Genomic DNA, 11,889 nt, shown 5'->3' with positions numbered 1-11,889 from the left:
CACAAGATTGCCTTTGAACTCCATACAAGTAGAATCCCTTGGAGAACCAACACCCAAACCTCAAGAGTTGGAGAGCCCATAACACCTCAAGGAAGACACCATCACATATCTCGGAGGCCTTCTTGTGAGCAACAATTTAGGGGAGAAGATGTAAATGCCATGGAAGAATTCCTCGAGTATGAAACATGTCAGGAACAAAGCTATGAGAATGAGGAAGCACCCATAACCTTGTTCTCTACTTTTAATGATTATTCTACTTATTGATTCATATATGTAGGAATCTCATATGGATGCAAATACCAATGATAATGTGAATCAAGAGCTAGACACACATATCTCTTATGATGGCACCCATTTGGATCTAGAAGATGATGTTTGTAGCATCAATGTCCTTGGAGCAAAAAGTCAATTTGCATTGGTAGATCTTCTTTTAGATATACTACCAACCCAACTTGCATCTATATAACCTAAACACCTATATATTCTTACTTGCCTCATACAAAAGTCTAGCCAAAGGCCAAAGATGGTCATGATGTGCTTTCCATAGAGCTAGTTCATGACAAGCATTCGGATTCAAGTATGCCTACTTTTTGTGGTTAGGGATTGGTACACTCAACATTGACATCAGTGTCTAGGCATGCTTGTGGCGGCTTGATCACCCATTACTTGGGTATCCATGGTCCTATCTAATGGTCATTGTTGTATGTACTATGATGTGTCATTATCATTATATACTTTATTTTATTGATCACCCATGATTTAACAGAGGGTGTTAGAAGAGTACATCTCATGGGTGCAAGAGTTTGGGCATTACAATGCATTTCTACTTTTATACTTAAGTACTTTTATGCTAGCTAACTTGTATTTTGGGCGCAAATTTTCAATTGGCCAATTGGTCATTTTTAAGGCATTATTTTAGCCTATTTATAGGCTTCCCCTCTCCCACTATCAGTTATAATTAGATACACATCTAATCATCACACTACTTATAAGTAGAGAGAGAAAGACTATACACATTGCTAATGAGTCATGCCCAAGCCTTTGTATTATTCTTGTGCTGTGCTATATGGATTCCATTTCCTAATATGATTCTCTTTGAATTCTTGTGCTCTTGCAATGTTCTTTTCTATCTTTTGTGTTCTTGCAATCTAATACCTTGGCGTCTCTTTGCTTCCATTGCTACATACTTTTGTGACAAATTCATGCATTGTCTACATGGAAACATGCACATGTGTTGCATATAATCCTCAAACTTGGAAGTTGTTTGGATTTTAATGTGAACACAAGGTAAATTCATATTGATGAAAAGCTAGGATAGAATCCACCCCCCTCCCCCATGCTAGTTGTAAATATTTTTCTCATAATAACACATATGCCTTTAAGTATCGATTCCCCTCCCCCCATCTTCCCCCCACCCATCCCCTTCCCACCCCACACCCCCTGCTCCCTAAAGAAGTGTGCTTTTGAAATTTTTTTGAATAAAAAGACCCCTAATATAAAATTTAAATGAGGTGCATTTATAAACTCCTTCAGTTTTTGGAAAACTGTAAGTCAACATAATAAAAATACCCTTTCTTTTGAACTCACATGGTATATTACGTGTTCTATAAGGTGACCCCTTCGAGGATTCATCATAGGAGGTAATCAATTGTAGTTTGTAGGAGAACTGAGTCTCATCTCCCCAAAGTGATTAGTTAAAGTTGATTGGCTTATAAGTCACGACTTATGACCTGCTTGCAAAGGTTTGATGCAGAAAGTATAGAAATCAAGGACTATGATTGTTCATGGTGTTGCTCATGAGTCTTGTAGCTTGCAAAACTAATAATGTTGCAGCCTTGGAAGTTGGTAGGATTGCTCATGAATTAATGGCCTAGGAGAGGCTACGGTAGGCTAGGGAATCAAGAGCCAACTACATGTGCATTGGTGTAGCTGTGTCATTGAAGCGTGAAGGGTCATTGAAGGCTGAGGGGCAGTCGAGATGATTGAAAGGCAAGTTGCTAAGCTATTGCCTAGTTTATGGTGAGTTGTGAGTCGACTCATGACTGGTCCAGGGTCCTCTATTTATGACTGTGTGCTTGTAGGTTGCCTAGACTCTAGTAAGTACTATAGTCAATCTATTTTGTGACCTCAATGTACCTCTGTGGAGAGTGCTGAGCAGTGAGTGGAGTCTATATTAAAAACATATGTTATTGCTGCCCCATACTTAGCAATGGCTCTTGAAGACTCGAGAGTCGATAGACGGCCATTGATGCAACAGGAGGCATAGGTGATGACGACAGACATGAGTCAATGGGGAATTGGGATTGCCGACCAGTGGCGACTCATGATTGTCACGAGCTGGGTGGGAACTTGGAAGGTTGAGCTGTTGAAGCTTGAAACTGTACTCATGACTCTTGAGCAATGAGTAGTCCTCACTTGAGTGTACTGCCTTTAGGTTTAAAAATCAAGGGTTCCAATTTTAATCCTTGAGTGGCGACTCACAAGCCTTCAAAATTTGTCCTTGGGTTTTGGGCGGGCCAAAACAAGGTTAAAAAGCTGCCCTTCTAAAGCCAGGTTAGAAAAAACTTGCCTATCGTGGGCAAATTTTTTATCTTGGCCTTTCATAACAAGGCTTTAAAAAAAATTACCTTCTCTTGAAGGTCAAAATGCTTATAAAAGGGATCAACAACCCTAAAGAAGAAACCTTGAAACTTCTTGCAAGCGAGCCTCCATGATCGCTTTTTTTCTTGGGGGGGCAGGGGACCAATGGCCATAGATTATCTACCTACTTTCTTCAACTTTGTACAAGATTTCTCTCATTAACATTGACTTACTCTTTTAATAACTATGTTAATCTTGAATTTGAGCCTACGTAAAGCTCTTTCATGTATTTGTAACACCTTTTGTATAACATTTAGGTATGCGCCAATATACCCTGTTTGTCATATGGACAAAAAGAAATTAACCAAGACTACTCACTAGTAAGGCTAGCCCTATACTCTAGCAAATGCCTCCAAGATGACTACAAAGTGTTCTAAGGCAATGAGCTTGGACAAAGGGAAAATGTGATGCAAGCTTGTACATGTGACCTATAGACTACCATAACCAACATGACTAGCTAAACTGCTTGGCTTCTAATACATATCAGCCTGTGAAGGACTTGGCGGGAAATGAGCTTTTGGGCATGTGGCCAAGTCGATATAAATATCACCTCATGATTTATGCTCATGCATGCCTAGCAAATAGTGTTGGCAGACCTTTTCCATATGCAAGTTAATTCCTTTACAATTAGAAAAGGGGCCCACCACCCTAGGCCAACCTAATGCTTGTACAATGACAAGGAAAGCTTAAGGGCCATGTTAGGGCTAAGTTTATGTAAGAATATTTGTTATGAGGCAACATTATTCAATAATATTTTTATTAGGGAAATATTTTTTAGTTAGCATTAGCATGAGTTTGGAATAGATTGTATTCTCTCTATATCTTATAGAGATTAATCATTCTCTAGTCTGAATGGTCCTTAAGTGAGTACAAAATGAACATGTCTTGCTCTTTAGCAAAGCTAGCATAAAGGTAGGTACACGCTAGAAGGCCAAATGGATACCATGCATAATTATAGATCAGATTTTTAGTATTTATTAAAAAAAAACTGCATGCACCTATAATGTCAAAGTGGCAATATACATATCTAATGGCTCACATCTATAAATGTCTATATCTTCTTGACATTTAGCATCTTCTTTGATTGATCTAATTAATCAAGAGGGGATACGTGAATGAGTATGATGAGTTCAGTGAAATACATTGAGGTAACCCCTACCTATATCATTCCCATTTGAAAAGACATATTCTCTTCATTTCAATTTTAGCCTTCTTTGGGGTAGCATTCCAATGGACATCACTCTTATCATGGGCCAAATTCATATGGAAAACCTCATTATAGTGACATTAACCTTACTATGACAAAGAGGATAAAAATAAGACCAATATTACCAACCTCAAGGGAGATAATCCTTCACCTATTGATTTGGAGGAGTGGATTAGCAAAGTTGGAGATATACATACCCTTTATCTAGGGATGAACGAAGCTAGGATTTGTCATGCATAGCCCAAAACAAGGTGTGTTATTTAAGAAAACTAGTTCATTGAAATAGAAAATTACTTTAGCGAGCATGGATATATGCATGATAGAAGGCCTACTTCTTCACTTAACAAAAAAACTACTTATACTACCATCTATGCATTAAAATAAGGCACCAATTCGAGTTCCAATGCTAAAATAAAGAGTGATTATAAATGAGTTTCACCTTGTACTACTCAAAGCAAATATCTATCTAGTGACAAGCTATGGGACACACATTCCAAAGATCTATATTAGAAATGCGATGAAAAATGGACATCACACCATAAAGATAAGTGAAAAGAAAAGAGCACCAAAATTAGCATCATTATTATGGACAAGTTGAATAAGAAAACCAATGGATCAGGGAATCTATGTCAATATGTTATAGGTTTAGCTAGTAAACCAATGGATTAGGGAATCTACATCAAGATGTTACAAGTCTAGCTAATGAATACATATACTAGCCTATGGAAGGATATTATGAGAAGCATTATGGTGCTATGTGTTTATTTCCATTTGACCCAAATGATTGGAAGTGTACTAATGAGGGGATTCTTAATGCATACTATGACCTAATTGATGGATTCCCATTTGATTTGGATGGTGTAGGTTGAATTTCACTACAACAACACTCACCACATCTATGAGGTATCTCCTCCATGAGGTGTTTGGAGGAGTGCTAAGGTAATTGACTAAAATATGTGTCCATGCACAATGTAACCGAATCTCCTTGTAGGAAATATAGAACTTAGTTGAACATAGAAATTCCAATTTTACTACATAGAACACTATATTAGGGAGTTTGGGAAATTTCATATACTTTGGGAATTTATAGGATTGTCAATATTTAGTCACATGGTCAAATTGTTACCTACTTTCTTGAAGGTGAGACTTTTTCTAGATACTATATAGATAATAGTACCAAGTTCCATCTTCAAAAAAGGGATTAAAATTTAGCCACATGGTCAAATATTTATTTCTAATTTGAGAGTGAAACTTGGAAGATTCCTAAATTCTCTAATATTATGTTACGGGGAAGTATGGACATGTTACCCCTAGCAATCTAGCACCCACCTGAGAAAGATCACTTTGTGATCAATTAGAGGTGAGACTAGGGTTAACACCGCAGTTAGCTCAAAGAGAGTGATCAGAGACGAGAGAGAGTGTAACTTGATCACCCTACCCATAAGATAAAATCTCAACTGTCCCTCTAAAATGGTGAGAGACCTAAAACTAGTTCTACTGACATTTGAGGGGTCATGATTTAATTAGCTCTAACTAATGCTGGAAGGTTACTTGACTTATAATATCCACCTAGCCATAGACATTTGATTGTCAGGATTGAAGCCTCCTACTTTCCTTGATTGGTTTCTTTATTTTTATAATTAGTAGAGCACACTACAATGCTTTTTGGACACGTAAAAGCAGTCTCCTTTTATTATTCTGTTAAATAAACTCAATCTGTAGTAGATAACAAACCATTCAAAAATAAAATTCTTTATTTCATAATAATAATAATGAAAATCAAAATCTTTACTCGATAGAGTGATACAAAGCCATCTTTTCGAAGAAAGATACCATCCAATAGGACCTTCTAATTCCATAGGATTGGGCTATATGTGATTATACTCCATTTGTGGTCAACATGGAATTTATTGGCTTAGAGCCCCTCTAAGCTTCCTTGATCTTGAAGAGCCATCTTACATAATAATGGTACTTATCACTTAGCCCTTTGATCTCTTAGGTTCTTGTGTGATTAACAAAAAAAAAAAAAACACTTATCTCTCTCAAGAGCATAGGACCAACACTTGCTACAGATGGAGTTTTTTCACAATCCGCAAAGTGTTAAGGAGAATTGGACTTGGGATTCGAATGTTGTGAACCACCATATTCCTTAACATGTTTGGCTATTACAACTACAGAACCATAAGATATGTATCTAATCATTCTAAAATCCAAAATTAGATATAACCATAGAAACATTGTTTATAATACACTTCTTAATATGGGATGCATAGAGTCTATCCCTTCATTAATCGTATTTATTTTCTTATAATAAAATCATGATGCTAGTATGTTTTTGTATTTTCTAATGGCAAGTTTAAGTAATTCTAACCACACACAATTTATGAAGCAAAAGATTCATGAGTCATCCAACATGCTTTTTTAATGTCTTGAGCTTCTTTCTTAAATTCCAATGAAGTGCATATACGTAACTATATTAGCTAATGAAATAATTTATAAAATTATTTGAGTTAGAATTTAAAGATTTAGAAATAACTATTTTTTGCATTCACAAAACTTGATCATCCTTTATGGGCCAATCATCATTGTTATAGGGTATGACTACAACTTCGAGTTGTTGTGTGATGACTGGTTCTATGGGTTGGATGGGTTTGGAGACAACTTCAAGGTGTGCTTTAGCTTCAACTTGAGCTTCAACACCAGTAAACGCTTTATCATGCATGGGAGTTTGTGCAACATCTTTATATCTCTTGGGATCTATGGAATAATAGAGACAACAAAATCTGATAGCACCATGTGGGAAAGCGAGGGAAGAGCTGGGAGGATTTCGACAAGGCTTCTATGTGATTGTAGAAGGGAGAGAGGAAGAGAGCAGCTTCATTGCACTCAGTAGAGGGAGGAGTGTCTACAAGAGTTGTTTGTTTTTGAGACACCGCTATCCTTGTTTATATAATATTCTAGAGAGACTTGATTTTAGCATTTTAGCTAACATCATCGATGATGTTTAGGTAAGGGATCTTATTTTTTTCTTTAAAAAAAAAGAGAGACTCCAAACCCATAGTGGGCGGGCAAGGGCAACACATCATTGCGAAATTCCTCCAAGGCTCACAAGTAAAGCAATGACCAATGTATAGACCTTGGCACTTTGGCATTCACATAATTGGCAACAAGCTACGAAGGCCTCATTGGTGCCTCTTGCTATGCGCAATAAGGAACCACTCGTAGGAAAAACTTCCTAATAGGTAACCCATCTCGACACTGTTGTCACTCAATTGCACTTGACTACCAAGTGACTATCCACTAGGCTAGTTCTCATTGTTGTTTTAAGCTACAAACATAGCTTTAATAAGCTTGACTTGGGAGGTTTTCTCAAGTATTTCCATATATGAATTGGTATATAACACCTTATCAATAATAACAATTATCCTCATTATTGAAACATAGTGAGTACTAGTTTAAAATGTGTGGCCTTTATTGTATTTAAACATTACGAGTTAATTATTCTAAGCACACATGTGTTTAATGACGCGGAGACGTGTGAATGTGAAAACTCTCCATAGTAACTTTTTCAATATAACATAACTTGTTTTTGAAGTGGATATTTGTGCACATTGCTTTATTTTAATAGAATATGCACACACACAATGTTTATTTAGGTGAATTGAGTAATGGAAACATTACAATATGAATATTGGTATGTTTGCATTTGAAAATCTTTATGGTTATATTGAAGTGCACTCAGCCATTTTCATGGAGACATGATGCTTTCTTAAAACAATATGGTTATATGTATTCTTTTAACAAGACAACTTGCCGTATTAAAATTTTATTACAAATTACCTTAACTTTATAAAAAATGGGATTTTATATAATGGATGGGTGACTTATGATATCTTCTTCATATGTATGCCTCATTTGTATCAAAAAGAGTTCTTTATCAAAAGTTATGTGCATTCTTCCAAGATAGCTATGTTCTTGGACTTCATGTAGGACACTTATAGTTTTGGGTCTTTGCTTAAGCCTACTTTCATTGGAGGCTCTCTTTTCATTCTTTTATAGAGTATTAGCAATCAAAAGACCTACATGAAATGAGCTTCTTTCTAGCATGAGCTATTGTTGTACTTTGTACTTTATTTTGAGTTTTGAGGACAAAACTTTATTGGTCTAGGATGGCTTGTAATGTAGCAAATTCTAGGCATGCTAGTTATACTAGACCTAGAGAATTAGGATTTAGTATAAAATGTGGATAGTTAGCATTATGGAACATCTTTGGAGCTTTAGCATATCATTGTACTCTCATACTTTCAGGATCTATCTTGGACCTCCCACCTAGTATGAAGGTGGGCTTTCATGTCCACCTACCATGATGGTGAGTTCTCATGCATGAGTATGGCCTCATGAAGAGCCATTAGCTTTATCTAGTATTTGATTTAATATAAGAAATGTTTTCTTTGTGCCATGAATATTATATCAATATATGCTATGGCTATGGTTTCTTGGTTTGATTATTTGTATTTTACCATGAGTATTAAGTTTGATGTTCAATTAGAAGATAACTTCACTTAACCTATCAAAGATACAACATGGATTGAAGAATCCATCCACAATAAAGATTACCTTGAGTTTTTCTTGAGACGAGGACACATTGATTTCTCTAAGACATATATCTCTAATCTAAATAAACATATACATGTGTATTGACATGGATAGAGAGAAAAAAGATATATACATGTAAGTGCACACATCATATGTGCAAGAGCATATACACGTACATACATATTAGTTCATCTTGATTGGTTAATTTGGTCATACAAGTTTACTAGATTTATTGGAGGGGAGCTACGGAGCTCCACCTCAAGACCTACGGACCGCTTATTGATCAAGCGTTTCAAGTCGAGTGGCCATGGCTACCTCTCACATAGCCGACGCGCAATGCCTACCTTACGGGTGTAGTGAGCTTACCTTGATGCTCGATCGAGTTCCCTCCTCTCTCTTGCACTCTAGTAGCTCCATGATCCTTGCGGCAAGCTCAAGCAAGCTCAAGCCCTCTCCGTCAAGCTCTATCCTCCATAGCCATGCGAGAAAAGAGAAGAGAAGAGAAGAAGAGAAGATGAAGAGAGAAGATGGGGAGCTTCTTCTCCACGATCCCTCACTCTCACACACTCACTCCCTCACTCCCTTACACTCCCTCAATCCCTCACTCAAGCATAAGCAAGAATGCAAGAAACAAGAGAAGAAGAAAAAGAAGCTTTGGCCACACACAAGAATGAGCTTCTCATTCACTTTTCAACTTTATATACAAAATCCTAAATCCCTTTTGGGCGGTCATACCCTTATCCCCTTTTTTACATGGTCGACCGTGGCCTAGGCCCTTTTTCCCATTGTCCTTCTATCTTCCTAGCTTCCTTTCGACCGCCCATCTACATTTACAAATTGCAAATGTGAAAGCCTGGTGCTCCTTAAATTAAATCATGATGCGCTTGCGCTCTTTTACAAAAGTATTGACTTGTGCTTTTCCTTGTGTGCCTTTTTCCCTTATTTGGGACTTTTCTGCGCTTCTTGTGTTTCTAGATTTTCCTTGTGTGCCTTTGTCTTCCATTTCACTTTTCCTTTGCCTTTTTCTTCTACTTTAGCTTTTCCAGATTTTCCACCTTGTTCGTCTGACAGTTAACATTACCCCCCTCATAGACGAGTGCCAATCCCATGGCACTCACCATCATAGATAGCAAGCTTTGGCATGCACTGAAGACGTGGGTGGAAGGGACATCGATGGTTGCCGTGGAGGAGTGTTGGTGGTGGTGTGGAGGAAGATCGTTGGGGGCATGTTGGTGGCCTAGGTGGTTGGTGGTAGGGTTTTTGGAGTTGGTGGTAGGGCTGTTCTTTGTTGGGGATTGCACTCATGGCCAGCACAAGTGTTGGTTTGTTGGGGATTCTGCACATGACGATTCTTGGCGGGCTTGCAGGATGATAAAGAATAAGAATTCAGAATTCGGTGTCGATGAAGAGCGAACGACACTTTTGTTGGAGTCTTCAATACTTGCAATTGAAAACCTCTCATAGCTGGTCTCATCCTAGGGGTAGTTCTAGTCTTCTCTATCGTGCACAAGACATAGTTCACTTAGTTTGGGAGACAGGTCGAACTCGAAGCAAGCTAAGAGTATTGTCTTGCACTTGAGGACCCAAACTGTGTATATATTTCGGTGTAGATATTATGTGAGTGCTCGTGCATACTTAGATATTACGTAGTTAGAAGACCTCAGGCTGTTTTCTCGTAACAATGTGTGGACAAAGCAAAGTTATCCATGTTGAGAAGAAGTACACGTGAAGGTGTATGAGACATCCTTTGCATTGTGACTGCACGACGTAGCATAATTGAACATAGGAACACCGTACTTTCGGTAGAGCTGGGAGCTATTGGACTTGCTTGATGAGGACGGTGTACTTTTCATGGCCATTCATGCGGTGCTTACCACAATTGATTGCAATGGTATTAAGCTAGAGTGCAAGAGGAAATCGTGCGAATGGGTCAGGGTGATAGGTCTATCCATAGGTAAGACAAGCTCCCTAGTTATGTCCTGCCCTTGATGTGCCCTGAACAATTGTGGGTGATGCTAAAGGGCTAGGGAACTAGGGACGGAGCTAGTCGACCAAGGTCACTAGACGTGCCTAATTTGAGGTCCCCTAGGTGCTGTACTGTGATCGTGGGTGCTTCGTATATGTTTCTTCTTTTCTTTTCTTTTTTTTCCTTATTTTTCTTGTGTTTTTTTTTCTTCTTCTTTCTTTCTTTCTTTTTTTTTTTGTTTTTGTTTTTGTTTTTTTTGGACTTGCTTGAGTACAACCATTACTATATGTTGAGGCTATCAGCCTTTCAATGGGTTGGGAAATGTCAAGCTTCGAAGGCTCAGGAAATGGATATTATAGTGATGATTGTGCCCTAGCCTTGTTGTTAGAGAAGCAGTTGTTGAGCTATTGCAACCCTCTTTGGAACGTGTGATGTTGGTACAATTGGGGTAACAACTGCTGTGAGTGCCCGGCGTAGGAGTGTAACCCAGAAAGAGAAAGTGGTTAAGATCATGCTTTGGGCATGCGATGTGGGCACTTGCACAGGTGATTTTTGCTTTCAGCAATGTGGCTTTGTCGTGGCTCTTTGTGGGCTGGGTGGTCTTGCGGTGACTTGGGCATTGAACACTTTCGCACAAAGACCTGTGTCATCCTACATCCACTTGTCACTTCATGAGAGTACATACACGGCATATGCCGCAACTAGAATAAACCAGTGCAACGCAAGGAGACATTACTTATCTGAATTCCATGGTGTTGGCTTAGATACTTATCACCTGCGCTTGATTAGCTTTTTCTTTTGCTAAAGACGTGAAATATATTAAAGGCAAATATGAAAAGTTTGTATAATCGGGGAATATGTCAGCGCTTAACCCTTTAAAGACAAAAATTCATGGCCGGGTAGCATTTGATAAGCCTTTTATACAACACAGGGCTACTCTATTTGTACGAGGTGAGGCGAGTCTGGGTGGTCGGGTGAGTGAGGCTGTGCTAGTGAGGGGCTCCTGTGAGGCTAGGCAGGGAAAATGTCGGTTGGGACCTGAATGATGTAGTCCCTGGCCGTAACTGTTTCCAAAATGCTTTTAAACAATGCGTCAAATTCTTGCTTTGTCCCGAGCTGCCCTCTCCTCTTTCAAGCACCTGGTGCCCGAGCATTTGGTGGGAGCCGGCACGGCTGGTGTTGCCACACCCTGTGTGCTCCCTTGAGCCCTCGTCCTCTTGGCTTGGGGGGTTTTTGGCTTGCGTCCTGGGGGAGGTGTCGTTTAGGGCCTCTTTTCGACGCCTACCTCTTTAGAGTAGGCACGTAGCGTTTTGGTGGGGGTGCTTGTGCTGCATGCTCCCTTCGATGGCGGATAGCATCTTTACAAGTCAGCTACACTAGGTGCTCCAGGTCGGTTTCCGTAGGGGGACCTACAAGATGCGAACCAAGGATTAGGCCTTGAGGCAGGGTAAAACTATTTGCATGGAAGGGATTATACAGT

The sequence above is a fragment of the Lygodium microphyllum genome, chromosome 29, assembly GCF_053477565.2.
Source record: "Lygodium microphyllum isolate KBCC chromosome 29, Lygodium_microphyllum_v1.1.10, whole genome shotgun sequence".
In the NCBI taxonomy this organism is placed as follows: domain Eukaryota; kingdom Viridiplantae; phylum Streptophyta; class Polypodiopsida; order Schizaeales; family Lygodiaceae; genus Lygodium; species Lygodium microphyllum.
The sequence above is the reverse complement of the archived record's forward strand: the minus strand, read 5'-3'. Positions refer to the sequence as shown.